General features: G+C 60.2%; 1 long non-coding RNA gene across 2 annotated transcripts in view; it reads right to left on the bottom strand.

Moving 5' to 3' along the window:
* Positions 1–368: 368 nt before the first annotated feature.
* The window catches only part of LOC139826085 (uncharacterized), a 95,439-nt gene continuing 83,753 nt past the window's right edge, over positions 369–12,054 (bottom strand). The window contains exon 3 of one of the 2 annotated variants that reach the window (XR_011736152.1): positions 369–549. This is a non-coding gene — a long non-coding RNA (uncharacterized lncRNA). Of the gene's footprint in view, positions 550–1,158; positions 1,273–12,054 lie in introns of those variants that run through there. The other variant, XR_011736150.1, reaches the window with a different exon arrangement.

Genomic DNA, 12,054 nt, shown 5'->3' with positions numbered 1-12,054 from the left:
GAAAGGTACAATGGTTTGTTAAAAACTACACTAAAGGCACTGGGTGGTGGAGCCTTTAAAAACTGGGATTCACATTTAGCAAAAGCCACTTGGTTGGTCAACACCAGGGGATCAACCAATCGAGCCGGGCCTGCCCAATCAGAAATTCTATGGACTGTGGAAGGAGATAAAGTCCCTGTAGTACACATGAAAAATATGTTAGGAAAGGCAGTCTGGGTTCCTCCTGCCTCAGGCACAGGCAAACCTATTCGTGGGATTGTTTTTGCCCAGGGACCTGGCAGCACCTGGTGGGTGATGCTTAAGGATGGAGAAGTTCGGTGTGCACCTCAAGGGGATTTGATTTTAGGTGAAAATGTGCAATGTTGAACTGTACGATGTGAATTGCCGCACTAACAATGTTTAATAAGTGTCTTTCAGATCAAGACAATGGTGATGAAACCAGCGCTGGCTTCTTCGAGTGGCGCCCGACACCTTCTTGGAAGTTGGTGTCCTTAACCCACCAACAGGGGTCATGAGATGCACTTGGACCATTTTCCCTGCCCTGGGAGACTGTGGTGACAAAATGAACTTAATGAACTTTTCAAAGGATGGTCCACTGATTAATTACTCCTGTGTATATATGTACATATGTATATATATATAGTAGTAGTGATTAATTAGATTGTATTGATAGATTGTATTGATAAGGTTTAAGTATTCAGTGAATGTCATATGATAAGGGGTGGAATGTCCTGGTTTTGTTAAAAACAAGTTTCTCTTTTAGTGAATTTGCCTGTCAGCTCAAGCCTTCATGTCAGCTGCATTTTCCTGGAGAACCCGACACATGTTTTGGTTAAACCCAGCAAGGGAATGCAAACTTATTGATAAGCACGGATGGACATCTCGCGAGAGGGGCAACGAGAAACTGGTGATCGAGAGACTGACCAACGGTGAATAACATTCCATTCACGTGAATACTTCATATAAAAGTGGGAGATCACGAGGATCTCGCCCCTTTTCCCTTTCTCCCTTTTTTCCTCATGGCCGACATCAGGAGAGGACCTTGCTGGTCGTCCCTGCGAACGGAGGCCAGTGAGAGACTGAATCCAGCTCCGGTTGGCTGCAGAGTCCAGTCCAGGACTTTGGGTGCTGGCTCTGCAGTTGCTCAGACTTACAAGATGGGTTTTGTATATTTGTATTATTTTCTCTGTTCTCATCAGTAGCATCAGTAAAACATCTTGAACTTTTCCAGCTCTCTCCCCTCTGTGCTTCTTCCCCTCCCGATCGCCTGTGCTGAGTGGGAAGGGGGGAGAGGGAGGGGCAAAAGGGGGAATTGGGGGGGGGAGAGGAGGTTGACAACACATCTGCCAGGGTTTGATTGTCACCCCGCAATCCTAACCCTCGACAGGGACAAAGGGGGACCCAGGATGTCACAATGGGCCCTGGGGACAAAGGGCGGTCGCCAGGATATCACAATGGGCTCTGGTGACAATGGGGTCCCCAGGATGTCACAATGGGGCCTGGGGACAAGTTGGGGTCCCCTGAATTTCACAATGGGCCCTGGGGACAAAGAGGGCTCCCCAGCATATCACAATGGGCCCTGGGGACAAAGGGGGTCCCCACGGTATCAGAATGGGCCCTGGGGACAAAGGGGGGTCCCCTGAATGTCACAATGGGCCCTGGGGACAATGGGGGGTCCTGGGATGTCACAATGAGCCCTGCGGACAAGGGTGGTACCCACGGTGTCACAATGGGCCCTGGGCACAACGGGGGGTCCCCATAGTGTCACAATGGGTCCTGGGGACAATGGGGGGTCCTGGGACGTCACAATGGGCCCTGGGGACAAGGGGGGGTCCCCAGGATGTCACAATGGGCCCTGGGTAAAAAGAGGGGTCCCCTGAATGTCACAATGGGCCCTGGGGACAAGGGGGTGCAGAGGATGTCACAATGGGCCCTGGGGACAATGGGGGGTCCTGGGACGTCACAATGGGCCCTGGGGACAAGGGGGGGTCCCCTGAATGTCAAAATGGGCCCTGGGGACAAAAGGGGGTCCGCAGGATGTCACAATGGGCACTGGGGACAAAGGGGGGGTCCCCAGGATGTCACAATGGGCCCTGGGGACAATGTGGGGTCCTGGGATTTCACAATGGGCCCCAGTGACAAAGGGGGTCCCCTGAATGTCACAATGGGTCCTGGGGACAATGGGGGGTCCTGGGACGTCACAATGGGCCCTGGGGACAAGGGGGGGTCCCCAGGATGTCACAATGGGCCCTGGGGACAAAGAGGGGTCCCCTGAATGTCACAATGGGCCCTGGGGACAGGGGGGTGCAGTGGATGTCACAATGGGCCCTGGGGACAATGGGGGAAATCCAGGATGTCAGAATGAGTCATGAGGACAAGGGGGGGTCCCCATGGTGTCACAATGGGTCCCCAGTGACAAGGAGGGGTCCCCATGGTGTCACAATAGGCCCTGGGGACAAAGTGGGGTCCAAGAATGTCACAATGGGCCCTGGGGACAAAAGGGGTCCCCATGGTGCTACAATGGGCCCTGGGGACAAAGGGGGGTCCTGGGATGTCACAATGAGCCCTGGGGACAAAGGGGGTGTCCCCATGGTGCCACAACGGGCCCTGGGAGGAAGGGGATGGCCAGGATGTCACAATGGGTCCTGGGGAAAATGGGGGGTGCCCAGGATGTCACAATGGACCCTGAGGACAAGCGGGGGTCTCCATGGTGTCACAATGGGCCCCAGTGACAAAGGGGGTCCCCTGAATGTCAGAATAGGTCGTGGGGACAATAGGGGGTCCTGGGACGTCACAATGGGCCCTGGGGACAAGGGGGGGTCCCCAGGATGTCACAATGGGCCCTGGGGACAAAGAGGGGTCCCCTGAATGTCACAATGGGCCCTGGGGACAATGGGGGGTCCTGGGACGTCACAATGGGCCCTGGGGACAAGGGGGAGTCCCCAGGATGTCACAATGGGCCCTGGGGACAAGGGGGTGCAGAGGATGTCACGATGGGCCCTGGAGACAATGGGGGGTCCTGGGACACCACAATGGGCCCTGGGGACAAAGAGGGATCCCCAGGATGTCACAATGGGCCCTGGGGACAATGGGGGGTCCTGGGACGTCACAATGGGCCCTGGGGACAAGGTGGGGTCCCCAGGATGTCACAATGGGCCCTGGGGACAAGGGCGTGCCGAGGATGTCACAATGGGCCCTGGGGACAATGGGGGGTCCTGGGATGTCACAATGGGCCCTGGGGACAAGGTGGGGTCCCCAGGATGTCACAATGGGCCCTGGGGACAAAGGGGGGTCCCCATGGTGTCACAATGGGCCCTGGGGACAAGGGGGTCCCCCAGATATCGCAATGGGCCCTGGGGACAAAGTAAGGTCCTGGGCTGTCACAATGGACCCTGAGGACAAGGGGGGTCCCCCAGATGTCACAATGGGCCCTGGGGACCAGGGGGGGTCCTGGGATGTCACAATGGGCCCCAGTGACAAAGGGGGTCCCCTGGATGTCACAATGGGCTCTGGGGACAATGGGGGGTCCTGGGACGTCACAATGGGCCCTGGGGACAAGGAGGGCACCCCAGGATGTCACACAGGGCCCTGGGGACAATGGCGGGTCCTGGGACGTCACAGTGGGCCCTGGGAACAAGGGGGGGTCCCCAGGATGTCACAATGGGCCCTGGGGACAAAGAGGGGTCCCCTGAATGTCACGATGGGCCCTGGGGACAAGGAGGGATTCCCAGGATGTCACAATGGGCCCTGGGGACAAGGGGGTATCCCCAGGATGTCACAATGGGCCCTGCGGACAAGGGTGGTACCCACGGTGTCACAATGGTCAATGGGACAAGGGGGGGTCCCTATAGTGTCACAATGGGTCCTGGGGACAAGTGGGGTCCCCTGAAAGTCACAATGGGCCCTGGGGACAATGTGGGGTCCTGGGATGTCACAATGGGCCCCAGTGACAAACGGGGGCCCCTGAATGTCACAATGGGCCCTGGGGACAATGGGGGGTCCTGGGACGTCACAATGGGCCCTGGGGACAAGGAGGGATACCCAGGATGTCACAATGGGCCCTGGGGACAATGGCGGGTCCTGGGACGTCACAATGATCCCTGGGGACAAGGGGGGGTCCCCAGGACGTCACAATGGGCCCTGGGGACAAAGAGGGGTCCCCTGAATGTCACAATGGGCCCTGGGCACAAGGGGGTGCCGAGGATGTCACAATGGGCCCTGGGGACAATGGGGGGTCCTGGGATGTCACAATGGGCCCTGAGGACAATGGTGGGTCCCCTGAATGTCACAATGGGCCCTGGGGACAAAGGGGGGTCCGCAGGATGTCACAATGGGCACTGGGGACAAAGGGGGGCGTCCCCATGGTGTCACAATGGGCCCAAGTGACAAAGAGGGTCACCACGGTGCCACGATGGGTCCTGGGGACAAGGGCGTCCCCCAGATGTCACAATGGGCCCTGAGGACAATGGGGTTGCCCAGGATGTCACAATGGGCCCTGGGGACAATGGGAGTCCCCAAGGTGTCAGAACGAGCCCTGGGGACAAAGTGGAATCCTGGAATGTCACAATGGCCCCCAGTGACAAAGGGGTTCCCCATGGTGTCACAATGGGCCGTGGGGACAAAAGGGGTCCCCAGGATTTCACAATAGCACTGGGGACAAAGGGGGGTCATGGGATGTCACAATGGGCTCCAGTGACAAAGAGGGTCCTCATGGTGCCACAATGGGCCCTGGGGACAAAGGGGGTCCCCTGGATGTCACAATGGGCCCTGGGGACAAGGAGGGTCCCCAGCATGTCACAATGGGCCCTGGGGACAAAGGGGGTCCCCACGGTATCAGTATGGGCCCTGGGGACAAAGGGGGGTCCTGGGATGTCACAATGGGCCCTGGGGACAAGGGGGAGTCCTGGGACGTCACAATGGGCCCTGGGGACAAGGGGGGGTCCCCAGGATGTAACAACGGGCCCTGGGGACAAAGAGGGGTCCCCTGAATGTCACAATGGGCCCTGGGGACAAGGGGGTGCAGTGGATGTTACAATGGGCCCTGGGGACAATGGGGGGTGTCCAGGATGTGAGAATGAGTCCTGAGGACAAGGCGGGGTCCCCATGGTGTCACAATGGGTCCCCAGTGACAAGGAGGGGTCCCCATGGTGTCACAATAGGACCTGGGGACAAACTGGGGTCCAAGAATGTCACAATGGGCCCTGGGGACAAAAGGGGTTGCCATGGTGCCACAATGGGCCCTGGGGTCAAAGGGGGTCCCCATGGTGCTACAATGGGCCCTGGGGACAAAGGGGGGTCCTGGCATGTCACAATGGGCCCTGGGGACAAAGGGGGTGTCCCCATGGTGCCACAACGGGCCCTGGGAGCAAGGGGGTGCCCAGGATGTCACAATGGACCCTGAGGACAAGCGGGGGTCTCCATGGTGTCACAATGGGCCCCAGTGACAAAGGGGGTCCCCTGAATGTCACAATAGGTCCTGGGGACAATGGGGGGTCCTGGGACGTCACAATGGGCCCTGGGGACAAGGAGGGATCCCCAGGATGTCAGAATGGGCCCTGGGGACAAAGAGGGGTCCCCTGAATGTCACAATGGGCCCTGGGGACAAGGGGGTGCAGAGGATGTCACAATGGGCCCTGGGGACAATGGGGGGTCCTGGGACATCACAATGGGCCCTGGGGACAAGGAGGGATCCCCAGGATGTCACAATGGGCCCTGGGGACAATGGGGGGTCCTGGGACGTCACAATGGGCCCTGGGAAGAAGGGGGGGTCCCCAGGATGTCACAATGGGCCCTGGGGACAAGGGGGTGCCGAGGATGTCACAATGGGCTCTGGGGACAATGGGGGGTCCTGGGATGTCACAATGGGCCCTGGGGACAAGGGTGGGTCCCCAGGATGTCACAATGGGCCTTGGGAACAAGGGGGTCCCCCAGATATCACAATGGGCCCTGGGGACAATGTAAGGTCCTGGGCTGTCACAATGGACCCTGAGGACAAAGGGGGTCCCCAGGATGTCACAATGGGCCCTGGGGACAAAGGGGGTCCCCACGGTATCAGAATGGGCCCTGGGGACAAGGGGGGTCCCCTGAATGTCACAATGGGCCCTGGGGACAATGGGGGGTCCTGGGATGTCACAATGAGCCCTGCAGACAAGGGTGGTACCCACGGTGTCACAATGGGCCCTGGGCACAAGGGGGGGTCCCCATAGTGTCACAATGGACCCTGGGGACAAGGGGGTGCCGAGGATGTCACAATGGGCCCTGGGGACAATGGGGGGTCCTGGGACCGCACAATGGGCCCTGAGGAAAATGGTGGGTCCCCTGAATGTCAAAATGGGCCCTGGGGACAAAGGGGGGTCCGCAGGATGTCACAATGGGCACTGGGGACAAAGGGGGGGTCCCCAGGATGTCACAATGGGCCCTGGGGACAATGTGGGGTCCTGGGATTTCACAATGGGCCCCAGTGACAAAGGGGGTCCCCTGTATGTCACAATGGGTCCTGGGGACAATGGGGGGTCCTGGGACGTCACAATGGGCCCTGGGGACAAGGGGGGGTCCCCAGGATGTCACAATGTGCCCTGGGGACAAAGAGGTGTCCCCTGAATGTCACAATGGGCCCTGGGGACAAGGGCGTCCCCCAGATGTCACAATGGGCCCTGGGGACAATGGGGTTGCCCAGGATATCACAATGGGCCCTGGGGACAATGGGAGTCCCCAAGGTGTCAGAACGAGCCCTGGGGACAAAGTGGAATCCTGGCATGTCACAATGGCCCCCAGTGACAAAGGGGTTCCCCATGGTGCCACAATGGGCCCTGGGGACAAAAGGGGTCCCCAGGATTTCACAATAGCACTGGGGACAAAGGGGGGTCATGGGATGTCACAATGGGCTCCAGTGACAAAGAGGGTCCTCATGGTGCCACAATGGGCCCTGGGGACAAAGGGGGTCCCCTGGATGTCACAATGGGCCCTGGGGACAAGGAGGGTCCCCAGCATGTCACAATGGGCCCTGGGGACAAAGGGGGGTCCTGGGACGTCACAATGGGCCCTGGGGACAAGGGGGGGTCCTGGGACGTCACAATGGGCCCTGGGGACAAGTGGGTGCAGAGGATGTCACAATGGGCCCTGGGGACAATGTCGGGTCCTGGGACGTCACAATGGGCCCTGGGGACAAGGGGGGGTCCCCAGGATGTCACAATGGGCCCTGGGGACAAAGAGGGGTCCCCAGGATGTCACAATAGGCCCTGGGGACAGGGGGGTGCAGTGGATGTCACAATGGGCCCTGGGGACAATGGGGGATGTCCAGGATGTGAGAATGAGTCCTGAGGACAAGGGGGGGTCCCCATGGTGTCACAATGGGTCCCCAGTGACAAGGAGGGGTCCCCATGGTGTCACAATAGGCCCTGGGGACAAAGTGGGGTCCAAGAATGTCACAATGGGCCCTGGGGACAAAAGGGGTTGCCATGGTGCCACAATGGGCCCTGGGGTCAAAGGGGGTCCCCATGGTGCTACAATGGGCCCTGGGGACAAAGGGGGGTCCTGGGATGTCACAATGGGCCCTGGGGACAAAGGGGTGCAGAGGATGTCACAACGGGCCCTGGGAGCAAGGGGGTGGCCAGGATGTCACAATGGGTCCTGGGGAAAATGGGGGGTGCCCAGGATGTCACAATGGACCCTGAGGACAAGCGGGGGTCTCCATGGTGTCACAATGGGCCCCAGTGACAAAGGGGGTCCCCTGAATGTCACAAAAGGTCCTGGGGACAATGGGGGGTCCTGGGACGTCACAATGGGCCCTGGAGACAAGGAGGGATCCCCAGGATGTCACAATGGGCCCTGGGGACAAGGAGGGATCCCCAGGATGTCACAATGGGCCCTGGGGACAAGGGTGGGTCCCCAGGATGTCACAATGGGCCTTGGGAACAAGGGGGTCCCCCAGATATCACAATGGGCCCTGGGGACAATGTAAGGTCCTGGGGTGTCAGAATGGACCCTGAGGACAAGGGGGGTCCCTAGGATGTCACAATGAAGTCTTGGGACAAAGGGGGTCCCCAGGATGTCACAATGGGGCCTGGGGACCAGGGGGGGTCCCCAGGATGTCACAATGGGCCCCAGTGACAAAGGGGGTCCCTATGGTGCCACAATGGGCCCTGGGGACAAAGGGGGTCCTCTGGATGTCACAATGGGCTCTGGGGACAAGGAGGGTCCCCAGGATGTCACAATGGGCCCTGGGGACAAAGAGCGTCCCCAGGATGTCACAATGGGCCCTGGGGACTAGGGGGGGTCCTGGGATGTCACAATGGGCCCTAGTGACAAAGGGGGTCCCTATGGTGCCACAATGGGCCCTGGGGACAAAGGGGGTCCCCTGGATGTCACAATGGGCTCTGGGGACAAAGAGTGTCCCCAGCATGTCACAATGGGCCCTGGGGACAAAGGGGGTCCCCACGGTATCAGAATGGGCCCTGGGGACAATGGGGGGTCCTGGGATGTCACAATGAGCCCTGCAGACAAGTGTGGTACCCACGGTGTCACAATGGGCCCTGGGCACAAGGGGGGGTCCCCATAGTGTCACAATGGGTCCTGGGGACAAGTGGGGTCCCCAGGATGTCACAATGGGCCCTGGGGACAATGTGGGGTCCCCTGAATGTCACAATGGGCCCCTGTGACAAGGGGGTGCCGAGGATGTCACAATGGGCCCTGGGGACAATGGGGGGTCCTGGGACCTCACAATGGGCCCTGAGGACAATGGTGGGTCCCCTGAATGTCAAAATGGGCCCTGGGGACAAAGGGGGGTCTGCAGGATGTCACAATGGGCACTGGGGACAAAGGGGGGGTCCCCAGGATGTCACAATGGGCCCTGGGGACAGTGTGGGGTCCTGGGATTTCACAATGGGCCCCAGTGACAAAGGGGGTCCCCTGAATGTCACAATGGGTCCTGGGGACAATGGGGGCTCCTGGGACGTCACAATGGGCCCTGGGGACAAGGAGGGATTCCCAAAATGTCACAATGGGCCCTGGGGACAAGGGGGTGTCCCCAGGATGTCACAATGGGCCCTGCGGACAAGGGTGGTACCCACGGTGTCACAATGGGCACTGGGCACAAGGGGGGGTCCCTATAGTGTCGCAATGGGTCCTGGGGACAAGTGGGGTCCCCTGAAAGTCACAATGGGCCCTGAGGACAATGGTGGGTCCCCTGAATGTCAAAATGGGCCCCAGTGACAAACGGGGGCCCCTGAATGTCACAATGGGCCCTGGGGACAATGGGGGGTCCCGGGACGTCACAATGGGCCCTGGGGACAAGGAGGGATCCCCAGGATGTCACAATGGGCCCTGGGGACAATGGCGGGTCCTGGGACGTCACAATGGGCCCTGGGGACAAGGGGGGGTCCCCTGGATGTCACAATGGGCCCTGGGGACAAGGAGGGATTCCCAGGACGTCACAATGGGCCCTGGGGACAAGGGGGGGTCCCCTGGATGTCACAATGGGCCCTGGGGACAAGGAGGGATCCCCAGGATGTCACAATGGGCCCTGGGGACAAAGTGGGGGTCCCCAGGATGTCACAATGGGCCCTGGGGACAAGGGGGTGCCGAGGATGTCACAATGGGCCCTGGGGACAAGGGAGATCCCCATGGTGTCACAATAAGCCCTGGGGACAAAGTGGGGTCCTGGGATGTCACAATGGGCCCTGGGGACAATGGGGGTCCTGGGACGTCACAATGGGCCCTGGGGACAATGGGGGTCCCCACGGTGCCACGATGGGTCCTGGGGACAAGGGCGTCCCCCTAGATGTCACAATGGGCCCTGGGGACAATGGGGTTGCCCAGGATGTCACAATGGACCCTGGGGACAAAGGGGGGTGGGCAGGATGTCACAATAGGCCCTGGGGACAAAGTGGGGTCCTAGAATGTCACAATGAGCCCTGGGGACAAAGGGGGGTCCTGGGACGTCACAATGGGCCCTGGGGACAAGAGGGGATTCCTAGGATGTCACAATGCGCCCTGGGGACTAATGTGGTCCCCACGGTGCCACAATATGTCCTGGAGACAAAGAGGGGTCCCCAGGATGTCACAATGGGCCCTTGGGACAATGGGGTTCCTGGGATGTCACAATGGGTCCCCAGTGACAAAGGGGGTCCCCAGGATGTCTCAATGGGCCCTGAGGACAATGGGAGGTCCCCATGGTGTCACAATGGGTCCCCAGTGACAAGGGAGGTCTCCACAGTGCCAGGATGGGTCCTGGGGACAAGGAGGTCCCCAGGATGTCACAATGGGCCGTGGGGACAAAGAGGCTGCCCAGGATGTCACAATGGGACCTGGGGACAAGGGGGTCTCCAGGAACTCACAATGGGCTCTGGGGACAATGGAGGTTCCCCAGGATGTTCACAATAGGCCCTGAGGACAAGGGGTGGTCCCCATGCTGTCACAATGGGTCTCCAGTGACAAGGAGGTCCCCAAGGTGTCACAATGGGCCCTGGGGACAATGGGGGGTCCTGGGACGTAACAATAGGCCCTGGGGACAAGGGGGTTCCCCACAGTGTCACAATGGGCCCTGGGGACAAAGGGGGTCCGCACGGTGTTACAATGGTCCCGGGGGACAAAGGGGGATGCCCAGGATGTCACAATGGGCCCTGAGGACAAGGGGGGGTCCCCATGGTGTCACAATGGGTCCCCAGTGACAAGGAGGGTCCCCATGGTGTCATGACGGGTCCTGGGGACATGGGGGTCCCCAGGATGTAACAATGGACCCTGGGGACAATGGGGGGTCCTGGGACGTCACAATGGGTCCCAGTGACATGGGGGTCCCCAGGATGTCACAATGGGCCCTGGGGACAATGTGGGGTCCTGGGATGTCACAATGGGCCCCAGTGACAAAGGGGGTCCCCTGAATGTCACAATGGGCCCTGGGGACAATGGGGGGTCCTGGGACGTCACAATGGGCCCTGGGGACAAGGAGGGATCCCCAGGATGTCACAATGGGCCCTGGGGACAATGGGGGGTCCTGGGACGTCACAATGGGCCCTAGGGACAAGAGGGGGTCCCCAGGATGTCACAATGGGCCCTGGGGACAAAGAGGGGTCCCCTGAATGTCACAATGGGCCCTGGGGACAAGGGGGTGCCGAGGATGTCACAATGGGCCCTGGGGACAATGGGGGTCCTGGGACGTCACAATGGGCCCTGGGGACACAGAGGGGCCCTAGGACGTCACAATCAGCCCTGGCGACAAGATGGGGTCCCCTGAGAGTCACAATGAGCCCTGGGAAGAGAGGGGGCTCCCAAGGACATCACAATGGGCCCTGGGAACAATGGGGGGTCCTGGGACGTCACAATGGGCCCCAGTGACAAAGGGGGTCCCCTGAATGTCACAATGGGCCCTGGGGACAATGGGGGGTCCTGGGACGTCACAATGGGCCCTGGGGACTAGGAGGGATCCACAGGATGTCACAATGGGCCCTGGGGACAAGGGAAGGTCCCCAGGATGTCACAATGGGCCCTGGGGACAAAGAGGGGTCCCCTGAATGTCACAATGGGCCCTGGGGACAAGGGGGTGCAGAGGATGTCACAATGGGCCCTGGGGACAATGGGGGGTCCTGGGATGTCACAATGGGCCCTGGGGACAAGGAGGGATCCCCAGGATGTCACAATGGGCCCTGGGGACAAGGGGGGGTCGCCAGGATGTCACAATGGGCCCTGGGGACAAAGTAAGGTCCTGGGATGTCAGAATGGGCCCTGGGGACAAGGGGGGGTCCCCAGCATGTCACAATGGGCCTTGGGAACAAGGGGGTCCCCCAGATATCACAATGGGCCCTGGGGACAAAGAGGGGTCCCCTGAATGTCACAATGGGCCCTGGGGACAAGGGGTTGCAGTGGATGTCACAATGGGCCCTGGGGACAATGCGGGGTGTCCATTCTCACAATGAGTCCTGAGGACAAGGGGGGTCCCCATGGTGTCATAATGGGTCCCCAGTGACAAGGAGGGGTCCCCATGGTGTCACAATGGGCACCAGTGACAAAGGGGGTCCCCTGAATGTCACAATAGGTCCTGGGGACAATGGGGGGTCCTGG

Source organism: Patagioenas fasciata, chromosome 34, assembly GCF_037038585.1.
Source record: "Patagioenas fasciata isolate bPatFas1 chromosome 34, bPatFas1.hap1, whole genome shotgun sequence".
In the NCBI taxonomy this organism is placed as follows: domain Eukaryota; kingdom Metazoa; phylum Chordata; class Aves; order Columbiformes; family Columbidae; genus Patagioenas; species Patagioenas fasciata.
This window is presented reverse-complemented; position numbering and strand designations above follow the sequence as displayed.